The following is a 14149-nucleotide window of genomic DNA, read 5'->3' as shown; positions in this document are numbered from 1 at the left end:
TGAGAAGTGAGCACAACGGGCTGGGTGATTAAGGAGGGAGGTTTGCTAAATTGTGTGTGGTGAGCACAACGGGCTTGGTGATTGGGGAAGGAGAGGGGTCTGCTACACTATGAGTGGTGAGCACAAAGGGCTGTACAGTGAGGTGTATGATGATGTATAAGGACGTACAAGGACGCATAAGGACTCATTCATAGTGTAAGACACTATGTAGTTTCGTATCATACGTTCACGTCAATCTCGTGTCTAGGTGTTATAACGTACGGAATCCATGTTACATAGTGTGTGGGTATGTATGAAGGTCATGGAGACATGGATGATGTGGCGATGACCTGTTTGAGGAAATGGGTGACCGTGGTATGTATGAAGGTCATGGAGACATGGATGATTCAGCGATGACCTGTTTGAGAAAATGGGTGACCGTGGTATGTATGAAGGTCATGGGGACATGGATGATGCAGCGATGGCCTGTTTAAGGAAATGGGTGACCCTGGTCTATCCTAGAGAGCATTGTATTCCTACCTCTCCCAGACCCACGCCTCTCCCAGTGATCCTCAAACTGCCTAACCTAACCCTCCACTCTCCCTACCACCTTAACCTACCACCCTCCACTCTCCCATTAATCATACCTAATCGTCCACTCTCCCTAACACCCTCCCTCTCCCTACTACTGTCCACTCTCCCTAACACCCTCCCTCTCCCTACTACTGTCCACTCCCCAATCACCCTAACCCCACCACTCTCACCCTGCCATCGTCCACTCTCACACCACCTCATCATACAACGCTCTTCTCCTCCCGACCCAACATTCTTCCTCTCTCTCTCCCTCAATCTTCACCACCGACCGTCCTCCGTCTCCTCCCCCTTCCCTCCTCCCATCACCTCATCCAGGAGGCAAATCTGTTTGCATGGTCACGTTTCGTGAACCCCCTGTGGCCCAGTGACTCTCTCACAGTCTGGTCCACCGCAGAGACTCTCCCACGCTGTCTGGTTCACAACAGAGACTCTCCCACGCTGTCTGGTTCACAACAGAGGCTCTCCCACGCTGTCTGGTTCACAACAGAGACTCTCCCACGCTGTCTGGTCCACAACAGAGACTCTCCCACGCTGTCTGGTTCACAACAGAGACTCTCCCACGCTGTCTGGTCCACAATAAAGACTCTCCCACGCTATCTGGTCCACCACAAAGACTCTCCCATGCACTCTGGTCCACTGTAGAGACTCTCCCACGCAGGATAACAGTGATGTGCCGTGGCTGTGGTGTCAGTGCAGTGGGGCAGGTGATGGAGCAGTGATTTTTGGTGATGGTCGTTTTGCCCTGTGGGTAGTGGAGTGGTGGTCTGGAGTTATAGGGCTAAAGCCACGAAGCTTGCAATAGCAGCTGGGAGATGATGATAATGATGACGATGATGATGATGATGATAATGATGATGATGATAATGATGATGATGATGATGATGAAGGATGATTGGACCATCATCTCCCAGCTGTGAAGAAGAAAATATGTGTTTGAATATGTAATATTTCTGGGTGTGACCCTACGTTTGGGCACAGCTGGAAGCTGTGTTCCGCAAGCATTCAAAATGCTCCATTCACGTTAACTGCCTCTACACTATATACGTCCTTATACCTCATCCACCACACAATACGGATCGTTGTGCCCACCACCCGTCGCCACAAAGCATCCCCCACTTTCCCTTTAACGGCCTGGGACATAATTTCTACTCTCTTACTGAAGTGCGATTACCCATTCATACATACACGTATGAAAGAAGAATACCATCTTTTCATTGCCTAGGTGTTGTGGAGGGCGAACCTAAGGGGTGTGGGGGCTCGGAGGAGCTGGAAATCCCTTCCCTCCTTCTAAAATTGGACGCAGTAGAGGAAACCAAGCGACGGGCGCTAATCCTGCAGGAAGGTTCGGGCTGGAGGATGGCTAAATGCGTGTGTGTGTGTGTGTGTTGACGTCCCAAGGGAGAGGAGAATGGAGCAGCAGGTGTCAGGGTTGATGGGAGGAACCTGGGGGTCGTAGCAAAGCTGAAAAAAGGTGTCCTTTGGGACAGCATGGCTTCTGCTGCTTCTGCTTCTGCTGCTACTTCTGCTGCTGCTTCTGCTTCTGCTTCTGCTGCTACTTCTGCTGCTGCTGCTTCTGCTTCTACTACTGCTGCTGCTGATGTGTGTGTGTGTGTGTGTGTGTGTGTGTGTGTGTGTGTGTGTGTGTGTTAAGGGAAGAATTTTACACTCGAGTTGTCCCGTCTTTTAACCTTGTGAATAAGTCCTATGTCTTTACTCCATTGTACGCATATATGAACACACACACACACACACACACACACACACACACACACACACACACACACACACACACACACACACACAAACAAACAAACACACACATACACCATCCTAAGCTGTATCTCACAATTTTGAGACGCAGCCTCGCTGACTTGGCAGGTGAAACACAGGCCCTCACTTGACATGTGAAACACGGGGCCCCCACTTGTCAAGTGAAACACGGGACGCTCACCTATCAGTTGAAACAGGAGGCCCTCACTTGTCAGGTGAAACACGGGGCCCTCACTTGGCAGGTGAAACACAAGTCCTCACGTGTCAAGTGTTACACGGAGCCCTCATCTCTCAGGTGAAACACGAGGTCTTTGCCTGGCAGGTGAAACACAAGTCCTCACGTGTCAATTGTTACACAGTGCCCTCACCTGTCAGGTGAAACACGAGGTCTTTGCATGGCAGGTGAAACACGAGGTCTTGCTTGTCAGGTGAAACACGGGGCCTCTCACTTATCAGGTGAAACATTGGACCTCACTTGTCAGATGAAACACGGGGCTCCCCCTCACTTGTCAGATGAAACATTGGACCTCACTTGCCAGATGGAACACGGGGCCCCTCACTTGTCAAGCGAAACATGAGGACTTCGCTCGGCAGGTGAATCACGAAGGCCCTCAGTTGTCAGGTGAAACACGGGGGGGGGGCGCGCGCCCCCCCGCTCCTCACTTGGCAGGTCATAACTTTGGTCTTGCCGACGGGAGGCATGACAGCACAGCGGGTGGCGTGGCTCGCCCGTCCATCAAACCCCCCGTCGGATGGGACCGAGGGAGTCATCACCAGTATTGTTCACACCCATGTCTACCGCCTGCTGCCACGGCAGGAAATGAATCTGATTATATAATACAACGTGTAGTGAGGAGGAGGAGGAGGAGGCGTAGGAGTCCCCTCCTCCACCTCCCGTCCCCAAGGGCGGGCTGGCCTGACCTGAGAGTGGAGAGCACTGCAGCAGAAGTGAAAACTGAAAGAGAAAAGGTATTCTTAATCGTGTTCTTCGTCCGTTACCAACCTGTTAAAGATGGATTTACATAATGCAGACGAGAGATGTCAAGGCAGGGGGCGAGTAGAGCTATTTGTACTGTGGTGGGAGGGAGGTGGAAGAGGTGTGTAGAGCTGGGGGTGATGGATGTAGGAATAGTTGGCTAATAAGGCCGGTTGACCCTGCGTCTGGTCAGGTGAGGCTAGAGGCTTGGGCAAGGGTTGAGGGAATGGGATAAGCCTTCCTCCTGAGCTGTGCTACGACCCCCAGGTTCCTCCCATCAACCCTGACACCTGCTGCTCCCTTCTCCTCTCCCTTGGGACGTCAACACACACACACACACATTCACAACCATCCTCCAGCCCGAACCTTCTTGCAGGAGTAGCGCCCGTCGCTTGGTTTCCTCTACTGCGTCCAATTTTAGAAGGAGGGAAGGGATTTCCAGCTCCTCCGAGCCCCCACACCCCTTAGGTTCGCCCTCCACAACACCTAGGCAATGAAAAGATGGTATTCTTCTTTCATACGTGTATGTATGAATGGGTAATCGCACTTCAGTAAGAGAGTAAAAATTATGTCCCAGGCCGTTAAAGGGAAAGTGGGGGATACTTTGTGGCGACGGGTGGTGCGCACAACGATCCGTATTGTGTGGTGGATGAGGTATAAGGACGTATATAGTGTAGAGGCAGTTAACGTGAATGGAGCATTTTGAATGAAAGACAATATATATAGTTTCTGTATCAGACGTTTTCGTCCTCATCCCATCTGGGCGAGAGAGCGATCGGGATACACATAGTGTGTCGATATGTATGAAGGTCATATAAGACATGTATGTGTTAATGCGATGGTCTTGGTTATAGCCCCAGTTGCCCTTGACGTCTGAGCTAAGATAGAGAAGACGAAACACTTTCTGTTTTCGCGGAAGAAATCCGCCTCATCAGGTGTAAACAATTCACAAAGTTTCAAATCCCAGCACAAGTACATAGACCTGTACACAAGTATACAGGCCTGTGCACAAGTACAAAGGCCTGTACACAAGTGCACAGGCCTGTACACAAGTACACAGTCCTGTACACAAGTACGCAGGCCTATACACAAGTACATAGGACTGTACACAAGTACAAAGGCCTGTACACAAGTACACAGGCCTGTACACAAGTACACAGGCCTGTACACAAGTACACAGGCCTGTACACAAGTACAAAGGCCTGTACACAAGTACAAAGGCCTGTACACAAGTACACAGGCCTGTACACAAGTGCACAGGCCTGTACACAAGTACACAGGCCTGTACACAAGTACACAGGCCTGTACACAAGTACACAGTCCTGTGCAACACCCTATTACCGCCATGCCAGAGTAGGAAGTGTATCCCTGGCCGTTAAAGGGAAAGTGAGGGCTGCCTTGTAGCGAAGTGGGGGTGTGTTGTGCAGGGGGTGTGGTTAGCCTGGGAAGCGAGATGCGTGATCAGCTACTCTCCTGATGCTACCTTGTCTTGAGGGTTCGTTCACAATTGATCTCGTTGATAATAGGATCTGTTCTAGAGTTACCTTGGGAGGAGGATAGATTAAAGTCATTCATATTAGCCATTATGACAGATTCAGTGATATTATTTATAGCATGATTGGAATGAGGCGTACAGTGTAATTGGGCTGTTAAGAGTTGTTACAGAGGGGATGATTTTTTCCCTGCCGATGCTACGCATTAGAATTCCTGTGGTCACCTCTGGGTACTGGTAGATAATGCCAGTAGCCTCTCTCGTTTTCTGTTGTACCTGTTTGGCCAAAATATACATCGTCACATGCCTTACATCAAACGGTGTAGACACTGCCAATATTCTGATAATTTTGGTCTATATTTAATGAAGGCCTTACTGATAAAGTTGATATATATATTGGAAGGCAACATGAAAAATAGTTCTTTCGTTCGCTGTTTCGCGTTAGCTAAGTTAGGAGAATAGACATCAAACATTCATATCTATCATCCAGCTCTACTTTACTGTTCGTGCATGTATAGAATGTCTTCGGGCTTTCCCAAAAGCCTTGTTCACAAGCCACTTGGGATAACATAAATGCCTGAAAGTACATTTTAAATGGTTACGTTTCTCTTGTAAACTTTTAGGATCACATATGAGCAAAGTTTGAAAGACATGGACATTTCTACAGATTAGTCATGCAATGAAAATCTCATGGTTACTAGGCTTTTACCCACAACCTTTCTTTCCCTACTCTGACAGACCTTCTTTCTTCTTTTATTCACTATACCAACATTCATGGTCTCTCTAGGAACCTCCCTTCTCTAGAACACCATTTGTCCAGTACCTCTCCTAATATCTTACTTCTCTCTGAGAACCAGTTGTCTAAAGACATTCTCACTAGCACCATTTTCATATCGAACCATAACCTCCACTCATGATCCTGGTTCAGAGGTGGGTGTCTGTGCTAATTCCAACATCATCGCATCTGTTCACGTCTCGGGGACCTTGAGTCCCTAAGCTTTGAAGTTACGTGGCTCAATGTCTGTCTTCCACCTACCACACTTTTCCTCCGCTTCGTCAACTGCTCTCATAATTCCGCAAGTCTGATATCTTTCTTCGACTATCGAAGCTCCTGAGATAAGACCGTGGCATCTTCTCATCCTCAAGACGAGATCCCTCACTTAGGGGACTTCAACGTTCAGTACAGGGAAAGGTTCAATTCCTCCCATACAGATGGTGGAGGAATTGAAACACTCACGTTCCCCATTCTCAATCGACTAGAGCAAAATTATCTCCCACCTTACCCATATTCCTGACTGCTGTGATCACTCTCCTGGTATTCTCGATCTGCTTTTCACCTCTAATCCTTCGCGTTGCAGCACTGTATCACTCTCAATTGGTTCATCTGTTCACAGTCACACAGTCACATAAATGTGTCTATTCTAACCGTCCCTGTTCTGAGGACATTCAGGCAAGGGATCATGTATATCGGGCTTGGAAGCTCTCTTTAGGTTTTATATATATATATATATATATATATATATATATATATATATATATATATATATATATATATATATATATATATATTTTTTTTTTTTTTTTTTTTTTATACTTTGTCGCTGTCTCCCGCGTTTGCGAGGTAGCGCAAGGAAACAGACGAAAGAAATGGCCCAACCCCCCCCATACACATGTACATACACACGTCCACACACGGAAATATACATACCTACACAGCTTTCCATGGTTTCCCCCGGACGCTTCACATGCCTTGATTCAATCCACTGACAGCACGTCAACCCCTGTATACCACATCGCTCCAATTCACTCTATTCCTTGCCCTCCTTTCACCCTCCTGCATGTTCAGGCCCCGATCACACAAAATCCTTTTCACTCCATCTTTCCACCTCCAATTTGGTCTCCCTCTTCTCCTCGTTCCCTCCACCTCCGACACATATATCCTCTTGGTCAATCTTTCCTCACTCATTCTCTCCATGTGCCCAAACCATTTCAAAACACCCTCTTCTGCTCTCTCAACCACGCTCTTTTTATTTCCACACATCTCTCTTACCCTTACGTTACTTACTCGATCAAACCACCTCACACCACACATTGTCCTCAAACATCTCATTTCCAGCACATCCATCCTCCTGCGCACAACTCTATCCATAGCCCACGCCTCGCAACCATACAACATTGTTGGAACTACTATTCCTTCAAACATACCCATTTTTGCTTTCCGGGATAATGTTCTCGACTTCCACACATTTTTCAAGGCTCCCAAAATTTTCGCCCCCTCCCCCACCCTATGATCCACTTCCGCTTCCATGGTTCCATCCGCTGACAGATCCACTCCCAGATATCTAAAACACTTCACTTCCTCCAGTTTTTCACCATTCAAACTCACCTCCCAATTGACTTGACCCTCAACCCTACTGTACCTAATAACCTTGCTCTTATTCACATTTACTCTTAACTTTCTTCTTCCACACACTTTACCAAACTCCGTCACCAGCTTCTGCAGTTTCTCACATGAATCCGCCACCAGCGCTGTATCATCAGCGAACAACAACTGACTCACCTCCCAAGCTCTCTCATCCCCAACAGACTTCATACTTGCCCCTCTTTCCAAGACTCTTGCATTTACCTCCCTAACAACCTCATCCATAAACAAATTAAACAACCATGGAGACATCACACACCCCTGCCGCAATCCTACATCCACTGAGAACCAATCACTTTCCTCTCTTCCTACACGTATACATGCCTTACATCCTCGATAAAAACTTTTCACTGCTTCTAACAACTTGCCTCCCACACCATATATTCTTAATACCTTCCACAGAGCATCTCTATCAACTCTATCATATGCCTTCTCCAGATCCATAAATGCTACATACAAATCCTTTTGCTTTTCTAAGTATTATATATATCTATTATTTATATATATATATATATATATATATATATATATATATATATATATATATATATATATATATATATATATATATATATATATATATATATATATATATATATGTATGTATGTATATATATATATTGAATGTTAATCTTTCATATGTTTTGCTATCAATTTAAAAGTCCTAAAGTTTACATCCATAGCCCACTATATTTCAAATCATGAACTGAATCGATTTATGTGACATTGTAATATGAAGATTTTTATTCTTCATAATATTTTCAATGGCCTCGTGCAATCCACGTTGCATGTTACTACAATCTGTGACTTGAAATTGACCCATTCAAGAAATAAGATACCTGTTTGGAGTTGCTGGTGGATACTAAATGGTTAACACTAAAAGCATCAGGGGATAACTGAGTACAGACAGACACAACCACAATAGACTACACCAGCCTCCACTGGACGGGGTCGGCAAATGAATTACAAAACAGGTGAAGTGTTTAGGGCACAGGTCACCCTCGACGACCTCGACCTCACTCAAGTTCCAACCTCAGGTTAACCTATGTCCTGGGAAACATATACACAGTATCCCACCAATAAAGTTATCTAATCTATATCAACTAAACTTTCAATCTACATTACTACCTCAACTATGCTGGATAAGAGACGATTCAACACTCTTTCTATTCCTTACATACAGTAACCTAGTAAGAAACCACCGTTTGTAAGCCAGACAGATATAAATATCATCACACTGACATGAACCTTTACCTTATATTTTCAAAGAATTATGCTCACACATCTTGACATAAGAGAAAGAATACTTCCCACGTATTCCCTGCGTGTCGTTGAAGGCGACTAAAAGGGGAGGGAGCGGGGGGCTGGAAATCCTCCCCTCTCGTTTTTTTTTTAATTTTCCAAAAGAAGGAACAGAGAATTGGGCCAGGTGAGGGTATTCCCTCAAGGCCCAGTCCTCTGTTCTTAACGCTACCTCGCTAATGCGGGAAATGGCGAATAGTTTGAAAGAAAAGAAAGAAAATCTTGACATTGCTATCTGTACTCAAGCATGAGAGAGATCATGTAGCTCCGTGACCCTTAATTCCTGCTGGCATGGATAAACCCCCCCTCGACGCTAGAGAGGCCAGACCACACGGAGGGTACTCACACCACTGAAATTTTGCTGTACAAGTCGTGGAAAGATGTCTTGCGATACGCATGGAAGTCCCGAAGTGCATTTAAACGCTTGATCAAAGCTGTACCCACTCTTGTCTTCCTGCCCGCCGAGACAGATGGCTAAGCACGAACTCGCACACAGACTTTAAACCCTAAAGGATAAGTTGAAGCGGGAGAGCTCCCTGTTTTTCCTCCGCTGACAGAACCGATGATCCACAACAGCTACCGCTCCCTCGGATAGATAAACTACACCTACCAGCAGAAGGGGGAGGCATGTGAGTCTTCCTACACAGCACTTATGCCGAGCATCGTCTGCTCTGGGCGGGAGGACTAGATAGCAACAACCAGTCCCGTTGTTAGGGGGACTGTCTAACCGACAGTAAGATGGAAGAGTCCACCTACCGGGAACTCTGGTCCAGGAGCACAAGACGAAAGGATCAATTCATTCGTCTCCTGCTTTGCCCTCCCCTGGAGTAGGCAGATGGGTAGGGGGTGGCTGGTGTCGTGGAGAGTGAGTGAAGGGTTATTTTGACCGGAGCTTCGTGGAAAGTGAAGGGTCATGGAGATTAGGAGATGGTCTGTGGAGAGTAGGGTGTCATGAAGCGCGGAACTTCCTGACCTACGCGGTTGTGGAGGGAGGAAGGCTGAGGAGTGTGGATGTGTGGGTAGAAATGTACGTGAGAGCAAAGGGTTCGTGGAGAGAGAGAAGAGTCCGGGAGATGTGAGGAGAGGTCGTTCACCCGCTCCCTGTATGGCTCGGGCTGACCATATATGCTGCCAGGGCGCCCCCCTCTCCTCTCTTCCCTCCCCGATGACATAGCCTAGCCAGATCTAAACAGTTGTAAGATACTATCTCGAAGCCTTATTCGACGCTCTAGCAACTATTTACATATATTCGTAAATCTTTTGGCATTTACAGAACCACTTCCTTTCATTTACACTTGTGCCCTTCGAGTCCTTACGCAGAGTTGATTTACGCAAGTTAGAGCCTCGTTTACAGACGAGTGTATTTACAGTCATGGGATCTTCGAAGATATAGATAGGCTGTGAACCAGCAGCGTTAACCAGGCACCAAAATTATTTATTCATGAACCGCCATTTGGACGATCGAGGTCGATTTAACATAGCATTAAGATCGGCTCTCTGAGCTTAACATGGCGTTAAGGTTAACAAGCAAGAAGGGTAACCTGCGATGCTTGTCACCATTAATTTCAACCGAGCTCACCTGTTATCTCCAACCCTTGTAACCAGACCCACACTCCTCCTCTTCCTTCTCCTCCTCCTCGATAATAGTAGAACCTAAGCCGCATTGAGCTCTGGGGTTTGAGTTATTCGAATTATTTTCAATTACTTCATTCGAGAAATGTTCGTCTATCTAGTGTTAATAGTTCTTGGAATATTTTCTAATGTAATTCACTTATTTGTCTATTTTCTATTCTACTGCCTCGTGTTGTGGACATCTATTTTCTATTTTACTGCTTCGTATTGTGAATAAGCACGTTATGCAGAGCTGCCACCAAACTGGACTACATTTCTATTCTAACGATTGCATTTCCTGTGCAGTACATTATGTAACTCCTCTTCTTCATAGATAATTGATTCAGAAGTTCAGCTCCATTTCAATTTTCAGATGCGATCTCTCGTATGTACTGGATTTTTATGACCGCTCTCAATGATGATTTGAAATAACCTAGAGACATCATAACTCTGGAATAATCTTACGTTTTACATTATAGTTCTGACCTTGTTTGCTCACCAATGCGGACGCTCAGTCTGGAAAAAGCTAACAGCGACTAGTCTCGGGCACCTGATGTTCCTCCATTTGAGGATAGAAGGATAGAAGTGGATACAGAAGGCGTCTTCGTCTGACCCCCAGTGATGCACATCATAGCAATATACAGACGCTACAGACTTAGTTCCATGACATTATGCAGCGATGTTTTCATACCGGAGACTCGTTTTATGGCAGCAGCATCTAACGAAAGTTTCATGATTTCGTATATCTTATCCTTAACGGTGAGGTACTGAGCCAATTCTTGTAAGGAGTGTTTATCGCTGTCTCTCCAGCGTTCAACCTCCTCCTAGTCTAAGACACCAGTGTTCTAATGTGTGTGTGTGTCCATATGTCTCCCTACGCCTTGTATAATTCTTATAATTACCATTTCCACGAGAGTCATGACGGCACAAGTAGCTGGCGGGCGAATACTACTGACCAGGGAAGTACGTACTATCGCCTCAGCGTTCGGTAGTGTTAGTGATGGTGAGGGAGTGGGCTGGCACCGCGCCTTTTGTCACGCTTCCCCACCCTGGCCCGGGTAGCTGTCTTTCGTCCCTTCCTCATACACATGGGTTGATGGAATCCAGTCCACAGATCACACCCTCCTCATTTCAGACACAGATGTCAACACGTAACACACACACACACACACACGACTTTTTCCAACAGTTTCTCCTACATTTTTGTGACCAGAATTGTGGCACCGCATCATTCATTGGTTTCTCTGGTGTCGAATTGGAACGACACCTCTCACTGGTCGAGGAGAGCTGGATGGTTTCCAGTTCTCCCTGGTCGACATACAGGTGACTGGAACCTATCCTTCAGTCCTTCTGAAGTGGTGTCCAATCCTGGTGGTTCCTTCTCTGTTCGTTTCTGCATCGTCTGAGATCTCAAACTGAAACTTCCTTTTTTTTTTCATACATATTTACCATTTCCCGCGTTAGCGAGGTAGCATTTTGAACAGAGGACTGAACCTTAGACGGGAATTATCCTCACTTGGCTCCCTTCGCTGATCTCTGAAACCCGGGCTAGATGGCCTGGGCCGCAGATCTTTGACTTAATCCTCCACCATCGTTTCCGCTCCAAAGGTGGTGTTTGTGCCTACTATAATACAAAAGCTCACACTGTTTGCCTCCTGGGTCTTACGTCTCCCAAGTTTTAGTACCATCTGGTCTCAAAATTTCCCAGCCATCTATACCTCTGGTATTCTTCTATGTTTCGTCTATCTACCCCAACTAAGTGCATCCTGCTATGAAGCAATGATCCTCCATATCCAAGGTTTGGAGTCTCGCTATGCAAGGGGACTCAGTGGACATGTTTTCTCTTGCAATTCGGGCTGTGCATCGTCTCAAAATGGAGAAGTAACATGGACAAATTCAGTAGCGCTAGAAGGTAATCAATTTTCTCCTCATATCTCTTTTTAAAGTATCGATCGTGTCCAACTGTTCAATTCCAGAACACCGCAGTTCATTGCTATGAGACCTAACCACATCCTTTACTACATCCTGGAAACCCCACATAATCAACATCACAAAGGCTGCTTTTCCAAGAGCTGGGAGTGTTGTATAGATGCCGTGATTGTCTCTTTTTTTTTCCCCTGTGAGCATCGATATCCTGTATCTAGGGTGGTTCTGAGTCCGCCTCTCTCTATATCAATAGTGGAATCAAAAACCTTCCTTCTCCAACCATCTGCTTCCAGATGCCGCGATGCAGCTGCCTTTTTTCATGTTCCACAGTAGATATTTCAGTAACTGCTTTCATTAGTTATCTACCAGTGTCCCTGCCACCAAGGCTGGTCTGCTGCTTCCTACAATTTCTGTGCGAGGGCCAGCCATTCGAAGACTGAGCCTTATAATACCTCCATTCCTTGTACAGCTAAGCTGTGGGGTTCTCTTCCTTCTCTCGTATTCCCCTCTTCTCTTTTTTTTAAGGTCCAGGTCTACGAACTTCTACGAAACCCTGATTCATATTTACATTTTTCTTTTATTCTTTTTTTTTTTCCCTTTCATCCAACGGACGTAGCATGAGCTTCAGTGACAGCTGTGCTTTGTGCAGATTCGGTAAGAAATAAAGATATTTTACAAACATCAGGTCACTTGTCGATTATGGAGATAACAAGCGTCTATCTTCAGGTCTGATGTTTCTCATATCTCCCTTGCCTGATGCCACTTCCTCATTCGCTTTTCTCCTCTCTCTCTCTCTCTCTCTCTCTCTCTCTCTCTCTCTCTCTCTCTCTCTCTCTCTCTCTCTCTCTCTCTCTCTCTCTCTCTCTCTCTCTCTCTCTCTCTCTCTCTCTCTCTCTCTCTCTCTCTCTCTCTCTCCAGGTGAATAAGCACCATCACCCACCTCTCATCATAACTTTCACTCAGACCCACAACAGTTTCGAACTACCTTACACGCTTTCACACACAGTCCCTGTACAGCTCGTTCTTCAGACACAAGTGCCACTCGTTCATCGCTCGCGTCCTCTCACTAACCCCTTGACATTCTTTGCCTCCTCCTCCCCTACCTTTCCCCATTCAACTTTGTTTTCATTCAGAGCCACAACATCCAAGTTTCCCCTCAATAGACACATCATTTTTTATCTTTCTTTTCATGTGTTTTTTTTTTCCCTCATCGTGATTAAAACCAGGCATCCAGACACCAACAGCCCCAGATTTCGAGAACACACATCTTTCTTTGCCGTGCTCCTTCTCCTCCTGTCCTTGATCCATCAAAACACAAGAGGAGAGAGAGAGGTTCCAGCCAGCTCCCCTCCCCCACGCCGCTCCACTCTGTCGCCTTCTACGATTCGCAGGGGATACGTGGTTAGCGTTCGTACTCGCCTATCCTCAGGCATGAAAAAAGAAACAAGAAAGCGAAGGTGGATAAAGAAGGATCGTGAGGATTGCGTTTTGACAAGTATCACGCGTGAGATGGAGAAAAATAACTGGTTTTCGTGGAGTGCGTTTCAGCCACTCCCTTCCGTGCATGGCAGAGAGCAACCAGGGCCAGGGAGGGGAACGTGACAGTTACTAACTCGCTCTCCTCGTATCACGAAATCCACTCGACATCCAGTACAGCCAAAAATATAGATGTGTTACCGTACTCCGCCTGCACGAGGTTACGACGACCAGTGAAAAGTCACCTTCAGATGGTATGGATCACCGTCAGTGGACGAAAAAGGAGTACAGTTCCCTCTGAAAACTTCTCACTTCGAAGGAGTCCTTATCTATCCTGCTACTGGCTGCAGCGCAGCCTTTCAACAACATAAATCTCTGAAAAACGGTCCAAGGGGTTTTGCACAAGAGAGAGAGAGAGAGAGAGAGAGAGAGAGAGAGAGAGAGAGAGAGAGAGAGAGAGAGAGAGAGAGAGAGAGAGAGAGAGAGAGATCAGTATCCCATATCATCAACACGCTGGGTCATGATCTGGAAGCGTGTGGGATGGGAACTGGAGGGGCGGGAGGGACTTTTAAAGGCGCCCGTGTCGGGCAAGGAGGAGGAG

Source organism: Panulirus ornatus, chromosome 10 (genome assembly GCF_036320965.1).
Source record: "Panulirus ornatus isolate Po-2019 chromosome 10, ASM3632096v1, whole genome shotgun sequence".
Taxonomy (NCBI): domain Eukaryota; kingdom Metazoa; phylum Arthropoda; class Malacostraca; order Decapoda; family Palinuridae; genus Panulirus; species Panulirus ornatus.
Note: the sequence above shows the minus strand (reverse complement) of the source record.